We start from the raw sequence: 19,194 nt of genomic DNA, 5'->3' as shown, positions 1-19,194 counted from the left end.
GATAAGAAACCCTTCCTCAGCGATCAGGGCAAAGAAATAGAGGAAAACAGCAGAATGGGAAAGACTAGAGATCTCTTCAAGAAAATTAGAGATACCAAGGGAACATTTCATACAAAGATGGGCTCGATAAAGGACAGAAATGGTATGGACCTAACCATAGAAGCAGAAGATACTAAGAAGTGGCAAGAATACACAGAAGAACTGTACAAAAAAAGATCTTCATGACCTAGATAATCACGATGGTGTGATCACTCACCTAGAGCCAGACATCCTAGAATGTGAAGTCAAGTGGGCCTTAGAAAGCATCACTATGAACAAAGCTAGTGGAGGTGATGGAATTCCAGTTGAGCTATTTCAAATCCTGAAAGATGATGCTGTAAAAGTGCTGCACTTAATATGCCAGCAAATTTGGAAAACTCAGCAGTGGCCACAGGACTGGAAAAGATCAGTTTTTATTCCAATCCCAAACAAAGGCAATGCCAAAGAATGCTCAAACTACTGCACAATTACACTCATCTCACATGCTAGTAAAGTAATGCTCAAAATTCTCCAAGCCAAACAATACGTGAACCGTGAACTTCCAGATGTTCAAGCTGGTTTTAGAAAAGGCAGAGGAACCAGAGATCAAATTGCCAACATATGCTGGATCATCGAAAAAGCAAGAGATTTCCAGAAAAACATCTACTTCTGCTTTATTGACTATGCCAAAGCCTTTGACTGTGTGGATCACAAGAAACTGTGGAAAATTCTGAAAGAGATGGGAATACCAGACCACCTCACTTGCCTCTTGAGGAACCTATATGCAGGTCAGGAAGCAACAATTAGAACTGGACATGGAACAACAGACTGGTTTCAAATAGGAAAAGGAGTAGGTGAAGGCTGTATATTGTCACCCTGCTTATTTAACTTATATGCAGAGTACATCATGAAAAACGCTGGGCTGGAAGAAGCACAAGCTGGAATCAAGATTGCCGGAAGAAATATCAATAACCTCAGATATGCAGATGACACCACCCTTATGGCAGAAAGTGAATAGGAACTAAAGAGCCTCTTGAAGAAAGTGAAAGAGGAGAGTGAAAAAGTTGGCTTAAAGCTCAACATTCAGAAAACTAAGATCATGGCATCTGGTCCCATCACTTCATGGGAAATACATGGGGAAACAGTGTCAGACTTTATTTTGGGGGGCTCCAAAATCACTGCAGATGGTGATTTCAGCCATGAAATTAAAAGACACTTACTCCTTGGAAGGAAAGTTATGACCAATCTAGATAACATATTCAAAGCAGAGACATTACTTTGCCAACAAAGATCTGTCTAGTCGAGGCTATGGTTTTTCCAGTGGTCATGTATGGATGTGAGAATTAGACTGTGAAGAAAGCTGAGCGCCGAAGAATTGATGCTTTTGAACTGTGGTGTTGGAGAAGACTCTTGAGAGTCCCTTGGACTGCAAGGAGATCCAACCAGTCCATTCTAAAGGAGATCAGTCCAGGGTGTTCTTTGGAAGGAATGATGCTGAAGCTGAAACTCCAGTACTTTGGCCACCTCATGTGAAGAGTTGACTCATTGGAAAAGACTCTGATGCTGGGAGGGATTGGGGGCAGGAGGAGAAGGGGACGACAGAGGATGAGATGGCTGGATGGCATCACCGACTCGATGGACATGAGTTTGAGTGAACTCCGGGAGTTGGTGATGGACAGGGAGGCCTGGAGTGCCTCCCTTTGCCATGGGGTTGCCAAGAGCTGGACACAACTGAGTGACCAAACTGAACTGAACTGATAACAGTTCTACATATATTCAAGGTACACTGTGAATTTAAGGCCACGATTAACAAATCCATGGGTTGTCAGGGTTATGTACCAGGAGGAGTCTTGTCTAATCCAACTTGGAAATACATGCATTTCCAGTTTTCCAATTTCATTGGCTCATTCAAATTCTTTAACATTAGCTGGTCTAGTTATGCCTATAGGAACCCAGGTTTAACAGAGTTGAAATCCCTGAATCTCCTATACACACATGGACATGGTCATACCTCCGAGCCCAGGCAGAATTACAGCAAATCACAGGGAGGCATTCTTTTTTTCCAGTTTCTCTAAACCGAAAACGTAAGCAAAGGCAGTGAAACTGCATACCTTCTACAATTTGTCCTCATTCAACCTTTTTCCATAAAGTAACTTTGGAAACTTTCTTAAGGCTTGAAGATAGATTTTGAAAATTAGACACCTCTACTAGGATGCTATTTAAACGAATTTTCCAAGGTTATCCTCTGGGAGGCTTAAGTTTATATGCTTTCAGCTTCCACCGAAACCTAAGTCAATCTGCTATTCTCTGCTCCATATGGTCTGGCAAGTAACTTCCCCCTTTTCCACTGCAGGGAGTTAACCCCACAGCAGAAACAGTGAGTCAGAGGACAAGAACCAAATGATGCAGACGACCCCATCACAACCACTCAAGCTGGTGTAAACACTCTAACATGGCATGGGGATTAGATTCAGTACAGTGCTCCTTCTTCCCAGACCTGAGTCACCTTCCTCCAGAGATCAAATGCAATCACAGTCAGTTTTTAATTGGATTCTTCAGAGTAATGGCATTTATTTTGCCTATTGTTTACTGCGAAGTTTATGTCAAGGAAGATGTTGATATAATTGCAAAAAGAAAAGTATGCTTTCTTATCTCCAACTACTCTTTTCAGCTTGTTAGGCTCCAGCCACCCTGCAACAGTTAATGATAAGTTATTGAATGTGACACTGGTCTCCCTTCACATTGAGTTGGCTTATGTCAAGAAAATTCTCCTAAACCAGAGATGACTGGAAACTAGTCTAGAGAGATGCAAAGTAAAATTTAAATTATCTATAAGGAGGAGTGAGAAATTTTTTTATAGTATAATGGGACTAACATTAAGCTGAACTCTAGGAACTGAGTGAACAAGGATGAAAAAGTACAAGAAGCTCTACCTAGCACTTTCCTTTTAGTATCATATCTTATTTAACCCTTGTAGCATCCATGACTGTTAGATACAAGGAACTCCATTTTACAAATAAGGAAACTGAGGCTCAGAGGGTAGGTAAGGAACTAGGGCTTTATTCTACTTCAAATCAATGAACTCTTTACCTAATAGAGTATGGATTGTGAGAGTTGGACTATAAAGAAAGCTGAGCGCCAATGAATTGATGCTTTTCAACTGTGGTGTTGGAGAAGACTTTTGAGAGTCCCCTGGACTGCAAGGAGATCCAACCAGTCCATCCTAAAGGAAATAAGTCCTGAATATTCATTGGAAGGACTGATGTTGAAGCTGACACTCCAATACTTTGGCCACCTGATGTGAAGAACTGACTCATTGGAAAAGACCCTGATCCTGGGAAAGATTGAAGGCAGGAGGAAAAGGGGATGACAGAGGATGAGATGGTTGGATGGCATCACCAACTCAATGGACATGAGTCTGAGTAAACTCTGGGATTTGGTGATGGACAGGGAGGCCTGGCGTGCTGCAGTCCATGGGGTCGCGAAGAGTCAGACACGACTGAGTGGCTGAACTGAACTGAACTGATCTAATAGAATTAGCAGTGGGAGTGGGAAGGTTTTTGCTCCAAATTGATGTACTCATGTTATTGCCCTCAGCCCTACCCAAATATGTACTGTACTTTTTCTTCTCACTGCCTTTGCCTCTTTACTCCCTGAAAATCCCCTCCCACTTCCCTCTCTGCTAATCCAGACTTCAGGTTTCAACTCCCATTCCATTTCTCCCAAGAAGACTTCTCAGACCATGGAGTCCACAGGGAGCACACCCTTGCTGAACTCCTATAACTTAGTTTCTCTGCACTTTGCTCATATGGCTCTGGTCGTATTTTGCCCAGTACTGGTAGCTACTTTCCCAAGTGTATGTTCTTCTTTCCAACTAGTTTGTCAGCTGCCTAAGATCAGGGACGTGATCTTAATATTCCTCACCATTCTTAAAAATAATTCTGAGTACTCAGTTGAATATAAATATAAAAAAGCATTTAGGAATCAAAGAATGAATAAATAGTTTATAGAAGAAATACTTGAAAACATATCTTGTGTCTCCTATCTCTACTCATTTATTGCCTACCCTTTCCATGTTTATACCACAACACAATCATAATTCTCATTTGCCATAGGAAAATAAAGTAGGAAAATACCAAAGTACCAAAATACCAAAGTACCAAATAGGAAAATAATTAAATCCTTCTCTAAGATTTTTTTCAATAGCAGCAGTTGAGACCAACAAAAAGCACAAACTGCCATGACCCAAGTTAATAGGATTAGCCTGCAATGTACACAGGCTTTCTTTTTCCTCACAAGAAAATGTACCTTTCTAGAAAGGAGTTGGGGGACACACGGCATTAACTAGGGGCCCTGTGAGTTCATTGGATAGCCTTGTATTCAGACCACAAGCCCCTAGAAAGAGTGATTGGGTCAGGGAAGGTAGTCAGAAATACTCAAAGTCTTATTTGGGCCAAAATGAGGAAAACAATCAACTCAGAGAAAATCCAGGCCAAACAAACAGCTTCCCTGAATGATCCATCCCTTCAAGCGAATTGCCCATTCTTGGGAATTGTGAATCCTTTCTTCCTTTCTTTCCTTTGTCATGCTACATGATTAAGTTCTCTAGTTAATGAGAAAAACATTTGACTTAGTTATGTTCAATAAATTCCCATGAAAAAGATGGAAATTGGAAACATTTTCAAGCTGAGAAGCATTTTAAAAAAGTTCAAAAGCATCCATCAAGCCACTCTGCACCAAATGGAGGCATTTAACACCATCCTGGCAACCTGAGCCATATGCCCTGCCCTGTCTACCCAGCAAGAAGCATCTAAGAAACCACAGCAAGCTCATCCCAAGCTCCTCCAGCAACATTCCTTATTCTCGGATTGGATCCAACACAGGCCAGGATGGAGCCTGAGAACCAGCAGATGTCCCAGACATAGAACTCAGGATGCAACCTACATGTTTATTCTGGTCATTAAATTATTTTTACTATTGAAGCATCTTTAAGAAAAACTTAGGATCAAAAAAAAAAAAAAAAAACAGGCAGAAAAAGAAAATCACCCGTAATTATACCTTCTTAAGCTAGCAAATATTAACAGAATTCCTGACTTTCTGCCTCAAAATCTTTTCCATCTCCCAACATTCTCATCTCATTGAATGGCATTGTCACCCACCAATTAGGTTAGATGGGCCACAAACCTAGCAGTCAATCTTTATTTCTCTATACTCAATTGGACTTCCCTGGTGGCTCAGACGGTAAAGCGTCTGTCTACGATATGGGAGATCCGGGTTCGATCCCTGGGTTGGAAAGATCCCTTGGAGAAGGAAATGGCAATCCACTCCAGTACCATTGCCTGGAAAATCCCATGGACAGAGGAGCCTGGTAGGCTACAGTCCATGGGGTCGCAAAGAGTCGGACACGACTGAGCGACTTCACGTTCACATTTATACTCAATTACCATGTTTCTAGTAGCTCTCATATACAGATTTATAAAATTTCGGCTTAATTACAAATTTAATGGGGTTAATATTTTGTAAATATTAAACCAATGTTCTCTTTTTTGCTTTTTCCCATTACTATTGTTCCAACCATTATTTAACTATTACAACCCAAGAGAAATACCCACTACAGCAAGGAGAATATTGTGACATAAAAAAAGTGCCAACAAGACAGGTTTACCCCCAGACCCTAATGATTTGTGAAGAAAGAATAAGGCAGGGGAAGCATGTAGTATAAGGAAAAATAAACCTCTAGATTATGAGTCATCAATAATTGGGAGTACTTTGTTATAGCAGCATTACCCATTCTACTCTGACTGATATACTCAGTTATATCAAACCCAGAAAGTCCTAATAAGCAGGCTGGTCTCCAGAGTCACCCAGAGTCATTCAGAGCTGCCTTTCTTTACTACCTACAGAAGTGGCACAATGCTCAAATCATTCCTAAGAATATATAATAAGTATGATTCCATGTTTGGAACAAATCGACAGTATATTTCTCAAAGCTTATATGAATCTTAGGTAACAATTAGGGTCCAAGTCTCATTTCTGCCCAGGTATACACTCATCCTCGTGGACTTGGATCTCTATGTTTCCTGCCCCCTACCAACCAAGACGAATCATTAGCAGGAAATGTTCCCATGTCAGTCAGGTTTGAGCAAGCTCCAGGAGTTGGTGATTTACAAGGAAGCCTGGCATGCTGCAGTCCATAGGGTCACAAAGAGTCAGACACGACTGAATGACTGAACTGACTGAAATCAGGTCTAGAAAGGACCAACTACCTCCTTTCATCTGTCTTCATTTTCTTTCCTTTTTTTTTCTTCTCATTAAAAATCTAAATTTAATAATTCTTGCTTTTTTCTGCATCTCCCAGAAAGGAAATCTGGATTTAATCATTGCTTTATACTTATGACCAGAAAATATACTTGTTGTGGACCCCAGAGCATCACTTCAATATTCCTTATCCTACAAATTGTCATTTCAAAAGCAGGACATAGTGTGTAAAGAATGTAAGCTTCCAAAGTTAATAGTTAGTTTGACTGAGATAGATTTACCCCTTCCTCTGCATGCATAAACTGAGAATAACAGACTTCCAGCTCAGCATCATCAACTTTTAACAGACAATCCACCTCCTGCTAGTGATGATTGGATGAGCCCTGTAAAGGTTCAACAGTGGGACAGGATTGACAGCAATCCCTTGAGGACAAAGTGCCTTGGCAGACAAGGTACCTAACTTCAAGAGTAAGAAAAGAGGCTGGATTACCCTCTCAAGGTTCTTTTTGGGCTCTGTGGCCCTGTGATTATGTCATAAAGCTATTCTAAAGCCATTTAAGTCAAGAGCTTTTTTAGTTAAAAATTCTACACTCATTGGAATTGCTTGTGTTTGGAGCCCAACAGATTCTCCAGTTCCTTTGTAAATTGGGAGATAATTAAAAATATGTACTCATAAAAATAGAAGAAAAGGGAGTTTTTCATTCAAAGCAAAAGCACAAATGTAACTAATTCAAAGTAAACTGAGCAACTGATCTTTAGAAGAAAGTACTTATTTAAAAAAACAAATACTTATCGGGGATTATTACGTGCCACACTTTTAAGTCTTACAACTTTGGGAGAGAGATACCAAACCCATTTTACAGATTACAGAAAGTAGGCACAGAGAGGTTGGGTAATTTGCTCAAAGTTACATGGATGGTAATTGGCAAAGCCAGGATTCAATCCAGGGAATCTGATTCCAGAGTCTGTGCCCTTAGTCACTAAGCTATGGTGCTACTCAAGTAGGAGATACTGAATATAAACTTCAGGTTGACTGGAAATCTCTGGAAGCCTTCTAAGAATCTCAGGGCCCAGAGGGGCTTTTAGAATCACCTCCCAATGATATCTCACCAGCAGACATTCAATTTATTCTATAATACTGCCACCAATGGAAACCCACTACTTCTCAAGGCAACTCATTGAACAGATGCAATGATTAGAAAATTTTTGGTTCTGTTAAGACAAAATCTATTTCCTTGCAGCATCCACCTATTGATTTTGATTCTGTGCTTTACCATATGTAGTAGTAATCTAAGCCCTCCTTCTCATGCCTGTCTTTCAAATATAGGAAAATTTATGTACTAGTGGGTCATTTTCTTCTCTTCTTCAATTTTGCTCTTCTCAGTTCCTTATTCAGTTGTTCCCACGTGTGGCAGAGTTTCAAAAATTATCGCTGGCCTTGTCACTGTCACATGAACACATGCTAGTTTATCTGTACACTCTTAAAGTGGGATACGTAGAATTGAACAAAGTACTAAAGTATGGTGTAATCAGGACTAGATAGAGAAATACCCTCAATTTCCTCAATTCTAGACTTCTTATAATACCATATACAAGAGTAATTAACTTTTTTGAGTAAGCCATATCATATCATCAATTCATATTGAACTTACCATTATTTTTGATAGTAAAATATGGCTTGATTCCAAAAGAGTGTAGAAAACATATGTACAGTTTTAAAAACTGGAATAAAAATGAACATCTGTGTATCCACCACTCAGCTTTGGAACTATGGGATTAAAAGTGGTTTAGAAGCCTCCATATACATCTCTCTAATTGTAGCCCTCTTTCCTTTACCCCAAAGTAACCTCTAATCTGTATATTGTGTTCATCATTTCCACACTTTTTTCATTATCCTTTTACTAACCATGTACAATATATCATTTAATTTTTTAAAATGCATTATACAAATGGAGCCGTAATGTGCATATTATTACTTCATTCAACATTATATCATTGAGATTCATCCATTTAAGTCCATTTTACACCTATTATTGAGTCTTCCCAAACTTTTCCCGTAAGTTTTTTGTTTTTGTTGTTGCTTCAAACTTTTATCGGAGTATAGTTGATCCTATAGAGTTTTATCAGGTTAAAAAAAATAATTTCATGTTCATCTCTATTACATAGAATCTACCCAATGTCTTCCATCTCAGAAAACACCTCTTATTAAATAAGTGCATGCTGTGCATGCAAAGTCACTTCAGTTTTGTCTAATTCTTTGTGACCTGTGGACTATAACTGGCCAGGCTCCTCTGTTCATGGGATTTCCCAGGCAAGAATACTGGAATGGGTTGCCATGCCCTCCTCCAGGGAATCTTCCTGACCCAGTAATCAAACCTGTGTCTCTTATGTCTCCTGTTGGCAGGTAGGTTCTTCCCCACTATTGCCACTTGGGAAGCCCAAATAAGAAGAACCTTAAATTAATACAGATATATTGTTCATACTAAAACCCTTGGATTGGTCCCCTAGGCTCCCTTTAAACCCAGAAGCCCAAAGTTTTAAAGAATTGCTTGTAAACAATTATGCTTCCATGATTTAAACCACATACTGAAAAGAATGATCTTTTATTTAAAAAAATAATAATCACATGCCTAATAAATTTAATTTTGATTAAGTTTAAAGGCAAACAATAATTTTGCAACTTACTTGTCACAGGTGTAAAGCATATATAATAAGTAATGACCAGTGGACAAAAAAGTAAAGGGAATCACTCCCTGAAACATTTCAAGTAGGAGAGACCTATCACTTCAAATTAAATGCCCCTCCTAAACTGGAAAATAAATTCTGATAAAGATATTTACCTCACTATTGCATCTGTTAAAAAGCAAGGCTAGTATATAGTACAGGGTGTTTCAAAAACCACTATCGTGTTCAATTACAAACAACCTCTCTGCCATGTCTATTCATTCCTTCAACACTTGAAGATATATGATATGTTCAATTTTGTGAAGCCACCAAGCCATCTGGAGAGATTTTCATTTTGCCATCAACTTTTTGATAGAATCTGAGTTTAGATATATAGAAAGAAGACATCAATATATTAATCTAGATAAGCAACTGTAGAAACAAACCAACCCCAAATCTCATTAGCTTGTACCAAAAAAAAAGTTCACTATGGCTCACACTACTTATCAAGGAGCTCTAATCACTTGGGTCAAGAGGGTGCCTATTCCAGGGATCCAGTTTAATAGAGGTTCTATTGGCCTTCTAGGTCAACAGGGCAAAGAAAAAGAAAGCTGTGGGTTCTTTTAAACTTTATCTAAAACACAAGCCCTTGCCCTTTCCACCCATAGTCCATTTCCATAATTGGTTATATGACTCAATCCAACTGTTAGACTCTTGGGAAATTTGGGGGAATATTACAGTTGCTGCTATACAAGAGTATCCAAATCTAAATCTAATAGTGTGGTAGAAAGCTAGCAATCTCCTTTTCATCTCCTTCTCCTACCACAAAACACCAATTAAAACCCAGTTAGTAACTGCAAGGGATTCCTAGCTGGCACTAGTGGTAAAGAACCTGCCTGCCAATGCAGGAGACATAAGAGGTGCAGGTTCAATCCCTGGGTCAGGAAGCCTGGAGCAGGGCATGGCAACCCACTCCAGTACTCTTGCCTGGAGAATCCCAGAGATGGGGGAGCCTGGTGGGCTGCAGTCCTGTGGATCACAAAGAGTCAGGCACGACTAAAGCAATTTAGCACGCATGCTGCTGCTGCTAAGTCGCTTCAGTTGTGTTCAACTCTTTGTGACCCCATAGACGGCAGCCCACCAGGGTCCCCCATCCCTGGGATTCTCCAGGCAAGAATACTGGAGTGGGTTGTCATTTCCTTCTCCAATGCATGAAAGTGAAAAGTGAACGTGAAGTCGCTCAGTTGTGTCTGACTCCTAGTGACCCCATGGACTGTAGCGTACCAGGCTCCTCCATCCATGGGATTTTCCAGGCGAGAGTACTGGAGTCGGGTGCCATTGCCTTCTCCATAGCACGCACGCAAGTAACTGCAAAGTTTCCATAGTCCTGGAAATAAGGAGTGTTAATCTATGATCTAAATTCTTTTTTAAAAAACTCTACCAGACAAATGGCAGATCACAACAACACACAATTTGAGAAAGAATCTGCCTGCCAATGCAGGAGATGCAGGTTCAATCCCTAAGCAGGGAAGATTTCCTGGAGAAGGAAACGGCAACCCACTCCAGTATTCTTACTTGGGAAATCCCTTGGACAGAGGAGCCTGGGGGCTTCAGTCACAAAAGAGCCTGGGGTCACAAAACGGTAGGACACGACTTAGCAACTAAACAACAACAACATGGATAAAAATGTTAGAATAAATCCATCTATCTAGTCCAGGTTTTTACCTTTAGAGTTTGACTTGACTGGCATTGATTAATCAAGAGTTGATGTCTAAGGTAGCCCGGGATGTTTTGCTCCCTCCTGTACCCACCTGGATAATCCAGGATAATCTCCCTATTTCAAGATCCTTAATTTCATTGCATCTTCAAAATGCCTTTTGCCATATGAGTCAGTATTCACAAGTTCCAGCAATTAGAACATGGACATCTTTGAGGAAGCCATTACTCAGTTTACCACAATTGGTAAGTTGGAAACAAGAAGACATTATAAATGTTGGATATAGAAGTTGAAAAGGAAAAGCAGTTTTCTCTACTGTACACACAACTTTCAACATCTCTGTTGCTTTTTTGGTTTCCTCCCAGAACAATTTGTTCCGGTCCTCTGCTGGACACTAACTGGGTATTCTGCAATTCAACTCAATTCTGACATTGTCTACGTGAAGCTAACTTCAGATCCCATAAATTACAAGACTGCTCCCACTTTACATACCAGTCTTGAGTAGTAGGTACCCAGATTACCCATAGTTCTGGCTGACTTGACTACGAATGAGGAGTACCCATGATCCCCTCCTTCTGCAAGTTACTATGACAGCTTGCATAGCTAAGGTAAATACTTATTTATATTTACCAGTCTGTCATAAAGGATATGATAAAGGATACAGATGAATAACCAGACAAAGAGGTACATAGAGCAAGGCACATGAGGAGGGATATGGGGTTTCTATGCCTTCTTTAGGCACACCCAGAATCTCTATGTGCTCTTAATCTCCAAACCCCCTACTTTGGAGATTTTCAGAGGCCATAGACACGATCAATGATTAATTCAGTCTCTAGCCTCATTCCCCTCCCCAGAGGATGAGGGGTGAAACTAAAAGTTCCACGCTGCTAATCATGGCTTGGTCTTTCTAGTGACCAGCCCCATTCCAGAAGCCTCTAAGAGTTACCTTGCTAGAATAAAGGATGATCCTATTGTCCAGGAAATTCCATGAGATTTAGGAGCTCTGTGTTAGGAACTGAGTTAAAGACCAAATATTGGAACAAAAGACACTCCTAGCACCTCTATCACTTAGGAAATTACAAAGATTTTAGGAGCTCTATGCAAGGGACCAAGGGTGAATGCTAGACACATATTTCTTCTTTTTGTTGTTTTTTAAAAATTTATTTATTTTTAGTTGAAGAATAGTTGCTTTACAACATCGTGTTGGTTCTTGTTACATCAGAATATCACAGAAGTAGAAACTCTGAATACACCACTAATCATTGGAGAAACTGAAATTAAAGAACTATATTCTTCAAACTCTTTGAGTTTACTAGAAAGTTAAGTAATGTGACCATGTTTGAGAGAATTCTTTTTGTGCTTATATGCATGCTAAGTTGCTTCAGTCATGTCCTACTCTGTGTGATCCTACGGACTGTAGCCCACTAGGCTCCTCTCTCCATGGGATTCTCCAGGCAAGAATACTGGAGTGGGTTGCCATGCCCTCCTCTGTGAGATCCTTCTGACCCAGCGATTGAAACTGTGTGTCCTGCATCTCCTGCACTGCAGGAAGATTCTTTACTGCTGAGCTACCAAGGTGGTTTTTGTGTGCATTGCCAAATGCCCTTCTAAAATTTTTTACCAGAGACTATCAAACATCACTAATTTCCTATGCATATTTTCTACTGCACCTCTCCACTCTACTAAGATGCCTCACAAACACCTTAGATTCAACACAGCCAAGGCTAAACTCATCATCTTTCCCCTCAACAAATTATTTCATACATGGTTTCTTATCTTTATCAGTTTTTAATATATATTTCTACAAAACCTAACCCCTCTGGCTTAAGCCAAAAGACAAAACACTACTATTATAAATCAAAAAGTCCAAAATAAAAGATGGATTCAGAAATGACTGGTTTCAGTACTTTAAGGACACCATCAGGATTTTGCTTCTCTTTCTGAGCTCTGCCTTCATTGGACTGGCTCCGTTCTCAGACAGACATTCCTGTAATGGGTTCAAGATAACTACATTAGTTCTGCCAATTTCCATGTCCATGACGTGTTTAATAGGTCCAACAAAAGCTCAGAGATTCATGCTGCCTGTACCAGTTGAGATGCTCTAACCTATCCTGATATGTCTAGAAAGAATGGAATGCATTGATTGGCTCTGCCTGGATTGTGTGCTTCACTCCCGGAAATGGAGGTAGAGTCCATTCCTTTTAGGAACAAATGGATTGAGATGGAGGAGGGAGCTACATCTGGCAGGAAATTGGGACGTAATTACCAAGAACATATGCTGAGTGGCAACAGCCAGCATTGTGCATCCACTGCACCGTTGCCTGTCTCAGCTCACATGCCATTCACACGCTCAAGCACGAAACCTGGGAATCCACCTTTAGGCCTTTCTCCTGCTCACGCCACATCTAGCACCACACTATTACTACATCCTTTTGATTCTCTCCCTGTAAACGTCTCTCCATCTCTCAAATTCTCTTTATTTTCACTGTTATACTCTAGTTCCAAACCTCCAACATCTCTCTCCTGGATGCTATACTGGCATTTTAACTGACCTCCCCGTATCCACTTTTAACTCACTTTAATACATGATCTTTGGAATCTTTAAAAAACGAAAATCTGAACATGACACACTCCCCTGCTGTGTCTTCAGTGACTCCTCATTCCTCTCAAAATAAAGTGGCCTTGTGTACCACCCCCATCCCCCTGCCCTGAACAGTATGGTACATTTGACCAAGCCTCCTGAAGTCCTTAAATGTGCCATGCTCTCTCTCCTCTATGGAAACTTTTCGTAATAGGTCCTCTGGCTACTCTGTCTGCTTGAAACTCTATTCCTCCACCCTGTCCATGAGCACATGGCAAAAGCAAACACATCCTTCAGATCCTGGCTTAGATACACTTAATCCAGAAAAACCTTCCTCATCTCCTTAGCCTGGATAAAGTGTCCCCCATTAGGTAATGGTGGCACCCTACACTACCCCATCAGAGCAGTTTTTATTGTATTATAACACCCTATGTATTTGTCTGAAGTGAAGTGAAGTCGCTCAGTTGTGCCCGACTCTTTGCAACCCCATGGATAGTAGCCTGCACCAAGCTCCTCTGTCCATGGGAATTTCAAGGCAAGAGTACTGGAGTGGGTTGCCATTTCCTTCTCCAGGGAATCTTCCCAATCCAGGGATTGAACCCAGGTGTCCCACATTGTAGACAGACACTTTACCATCTGAGCCACCAGTATTTGTCTGAATCTTGCACTAAACTGTAAATTCTATAAGAAGAGTAACTATGACTATCTTACTCACTGTGGCACCCCCAGAACTTCTAGCACAGATCAGTGTAATAGGTGCTTGACACATACTTGTTAAAAATAACAGCAAACATTTACTAAGAATTTGCTATGTGCCAGCCACTATTCTAAGTGATTGACATGTGCTAATTCTTTCAGTCCACAAACATTTAATGCAACTCCCAGTTTATAGATGAGAAAACGAAGCACAACAGGTTTAAATGAATTGCAAAGGTTATAGAGCTAAAGGTTACAGAACAAGATTTGAACCTAGGCAGTCTGGCTACAGAATCCGAGTTTTTTAACCACTACACTATATTCTTATGTATATGCAAGCACGCAAAAATGCTGTCCCAGATATTTTGGAGAACACAAAAATGACAAGGGGAGTGGAATAAGAAAGTACAGAGATACATAAAACACCCGACAGAGTATTATGTAATACGAGGCTTTTTCGCTTTTAAAACACACAAACAGTAACAAAATCTTTCTGTTTGGTAAGATGGGATTTGTCCACAGAGAAGTATTTCAGTATAAAAATTCCTGAATTCAAATGTGTTTGTGACTCAGTTACCCAGTGGCAGTTGATATTTATGTTAAAAATGAAAAACAAAACCAAGAAGTTATTCTGGGCACTAAACCATGTTTGAAACTGCTGCATTTATGTTTTTGAAATATTTTTCTATAACTACTAACCTTTCCAACAGGACTAGCTCTTTGACATTTCTTAAGAATTTCCATGCAAGGCCTATGTTTTTCTGCTTTAAAAGAAACAAAGAGATATTATGACCGTCTGGTACTTCAGTCTATAAATAATTAAAATAAAGGAGACTTCACTCAGCATGCCCCCAAATTAAGTTATATCTTAGGAGAAATATTTTATAAGTGTGTCTAATAACAAAAGTTATTGTTTAAACCTCAAATGAGTTACTTCTCTATTAAAAAATTTAATAATTTTAACTCATTTCATTATAACACTGTACAAGGTAGTTGAATCAAATATATAGAGAATAAAAACACACTTAGCATATTCAACTGAAAGAAATGTTGCTGATGGTATAATCTGTGGGTCTCTGAATTCAATTTAATGAGCTGCAGTTAAAACAACAGACTTTTCAATGACTAAGAACATCTTCCAAAAGGAACAATGGCCACTTGCTGATGATAATCCAAAATGCTCTTAGTTCTTTGAACTTTTCTAAGAAGTGTAAAATAATAATACTATCTGCTTACATTGGTGGAAAATGATAAGCTCATAGCCTATAGCATATCCATGATAAATGTAATGTGAGCAAGCTTGATTTCCTTTCTGAAAACTGGAGAGGTGAATGGATTCAATGAGACTTAACTAATATTCTTAAAATAGCAAATGTTAGGATAGTCTGCACAGAAATAGGTATTTAATCTCATTCTCTTTGGAGAAGGAAATGGCAACCCCCTCCAGTGCTCTTGCCTGGAGAATCCCAGGGATGGGGGAGCCTGGTGGGCTGCCATCTCTGGGGTTGCACAGGGTCGGACACGACTGAAGTGACTTAGCAGCAGCAAGAAGTATTTAACTGGTCCAACCACTTGAGAGTAAAAGAAGGCTTCCCTTAAAGACTGAATTGAATGACCACCTTTGAAGCCGGAATGAACATAGCAAATGATTAAAAACTTATTTAATTGGAGTTAACTTCCAATTTGGGCCTATTTAGGAAAAGAGCAATTTGAAACAGATAAAAGGCTGGACTTTGGGGTAATTTGAAATAAGGTGTTAGTATTTTGAATAATTTTTTAGTAATTTGAAAGAATATATTTAACAAAATTTTGGTGAGTAGAGATTCTTAGAATCAAGATTTAATTTTAAAAGAAAATGTAGCCAGGACCCACAATTCACTTTTCCATAGGAAAAGAGTTTATTCCCAGGTTTAAAATGCCCTCTATGCTTTTGTTTTAATAAATATTTCCTTAGGAAACCCTCTGTTCACAGGTAGCCCAAAATTAAACTTGCATTCTATCTTACACAAATGGTTATAAATTTTTAATGAAAAGAATTTCTATGCATTACAAAATTACCATGTAGCCATTTCAACATGTAAGAATATAATATCTGCAAAATAAATAGCTACTGTGACTGGTTCCAAATGGTTCAAGAGTATGACTCGTAAAACAAAAATGCAGATTTTCAATAAAAATTACATTTTTCCTAAGGAAAATGTAATGGCTGAAAAAGAAAACAGAATGTAACAACAACAAAAATTTATATGTTACTGTCTATGAATGCTAAACTTGGATAATTTATTCATTAACTTTGTTAGCTGAAGAGAAAGTAATTTTGAGTAGTTACTGTAAAAGGTCAGATGGAAAACAAATTTCCTCTGTGTCAATAGGTTAACAAAATGTTATGCTTGCTGACTCTGTATAAAAAGGGCAACTCAGAGAACACTTGACCTGATTAGCTCATCATCAGCCCATTAGGAGGTTTTTCTTGGAAAAGAAATGGGGAACCCATTTGCACCATTTTTATTCCCTTCTAGATTTTTGTATACTATTGTGTAGCTCATGTGTAGCTACTAGTAGGTACTTGATGTGAAATTATTGGAATATCTGAGTTCTGCTTTAAAGTTTCAGGAATCCTGGTGGTTTCTAGGTTCTACCAGAAACTAACAGGGCAAAATATTTCACACAAATGTTGTCTTTGTGACTAGCTTCCTTGTGTAGATACAGATTATTCATTTTCCTCTGTATATCCCAAGATATAAGATATATACAGATAAATGGTATAAGTATTTATTAATGTTTGTGTTTATTAGCCCCCAATGAGACTCTGAGCTTCTCAAGAATAAAATTTTTGTACCCCAAGTTCTAACACAGTGTCTGCCACATTGTAAGCTCAATAAATGTTTTCTGAATGTATTCTTTTATGGATTGGATATTCACAAGTACTTTCAAAAGGAATTTATTCTTTTTAAAGTGGTATCAACAGGTACACCCACTTGTTGTCTCTATCTTGCTTTAATCTTGCTCATCCCCATTTCTCTGCTTCTTTTAATGAACAAGAATTAATCAGACAAGCAGAAAGCATCTAAACACCCACATTCCTAAGGCTTGCCATAGGAATTTTCACTTCTGACTTCTTTTTTGATCCAAAAAAACTTCGCACACTTATATATACTGTTAAAAATGTTGTACACAAGTAAAAAGCTAAGGCTTAAGTACCTTCTTCCTGATGTTTAGGTTAAAAAAATTTGCATGTTTGCATGCTTCATTTCAACTGCTTTATCTTTTATTGTGGAGCAGATGTGTACATTTCATTTCCTTAGCTAGTTCTTGTCAATGGAATTCACCATTTAAATGTTTATTTTTATCCTAGTTTTTTAAATGACTATCAAAATTTTGGAAAATAAATAAATAAAATCACAATGGATCAATACAAAGATTCTGAAAACAAGGAAATATATAAGTATAGTGATTAATAACAGAAAAGAAATCATTTTCATAAAGGATTTATACCAGGAAGTAATATCCAATAAAATCACAAAAATCATAGATTCTGTAAGTACATAAAGAAATGTTACTTGAAAACAACTAACTAGTGAGGCAAAAGAGAGGTGGAAATATAAAGAAAAGCTATAATGCAGTAAATAATGTCACATAAATATCTTTACACTCCTAGAAGTAGGAATTAAAATAACAACAATGCTACAAGGGAAAAAAATCACTTATGAGATAGATAAGCCTTAGAACCCTCCTGAAATAGGAAGTAAAAGAATCCAAAAGAAGAAAATGATAAATATAAAGAACTCAGTTTCTGAAGAAGTGATTGGAAGAAAGAGAACAGAAGTGAAAAATAAAGAAATAATAAAATGAAAATTTTATTGAGCATGGAAAAAAATGTATTACGCTGGGGGAAAAAAATCTTGAAATCAAAAGATTAAAAATACTTGCTGTGCACCAGAAGTTTTTATTTTAAAAATTTATCACCTCAAAATATCTTGATGATATTTTTATAGTTCAAGGAAAAGAAAGACTCAGATAAATTTTAAAAGATTTTCTAAAACTTCCAATTCTAGAAATGACAGGCTAGGTATTTCATACCAACTCTGATTGTTAAAATAATTTTCTTAAGAGTATCAAAGAACTCAAAAGATAATGAGGATGAGATACCAAGAAAAACTAGAAAGTAAACATTTATCAAAATAAACAGCCATTAAGTTCCTTTTTTACTGAGGACATCTGCTAATCTAGGTAAGATGGAGGTGCAATTTAAATGACATCAAGGGACATGGAGTATATAAGTCAAAGTCCAGACTCCACCTGACCTGAGAAACTAAAGGGAAAATAAGTACATTAAACTGAAACTCTGCAGTAAATGCACCTTCCTAACCATAACCCACCAGCAAGAAACTTGAGGAAGGTGGGGTTTCATGTTGAGCAGAGTAGAGAGAGAAAACCAGAGAAAGAAAAACCTATTTCTTAAAAATGGTAACCACAAATGAGTTCTTGCACACATTTTTAGCCTTAACTCCTATCAAAATGTAGTCCAGAAAAACCTCAAGCTAGTTTAGTTTAAAATGGTTCTGGACTGTTTATGCCTCTGGAGATCTGACAGAAATAAATGCAAATCCTGATAGAGGGGACAACTTCATCCTAAGCCCTAAAGAATAAGCCAAAGATGGAGAAGCTCTATACAATCCACAAAAACAAGACCTGGAGCTGACTGTGGCTCAGATCTGCTGCTGCTGCTGCTGCTGTTAAGTCGCTTCAATCGTGTCCAACTCTGTGCGACCCCATAGATGGCAGCCCACCAGGTCCCTCGTCCCTGGGATTCTCCAGGCAAGAATACTGGAGTGGGTTGCCATTGCCTTCTCCAGTGGCTCAGATCATCAGCTCCTTATTGCAAAATCCAGGCTTAAATTAAAGACAGTAGGGAAAACCACTAGGCCATTCAGATATGACCTAAATCAAGTCCCTTATGATTATACAGTGGAGGTGATGAATAGATTCAAGAAATTAGATCTGGTAGACAGAGTGCCCGAAGAGCTATGGACAGAGGTCCATAACTTTATACAGGAGGCAGTGACCAAAACCATCCCAAAGAAAAAGAAATGCAAGAAGGTAAAGTGGTTGTCTGAGAAGGCCTTACAAATAGCTGAGAAATGAAGAGAAGCAAAAGGCAAAGGAGAAAGGGAGAGATATATTCATCTGAATACAGAGTTAAAGAGAATATCAAGGAGAGACAAGAAAGCCTTCTTAAGTGAACAATGCAAAGAAACAG

The sequence above is a fragment of the Bos indicus genome, chromosome 5, assembly GCF_029378745.1.
Source record: "Bos indicus isolate NIAB-ARS_2022 breed Sahiwal x Tharparkar chromosome 5, NIAB-ARS_B.indTharparkar_mat_pri_1.0, whole genome shotgun sequence".
Classification (NCBI taxonomy): Eukaryota; Metazoa; Chordata; class Mammalia; order Artiodactyla; family Bovidae; genus Bos; species Bos indicus.
Note: the sequence above shows the minus strand (reverse complement) of the source record.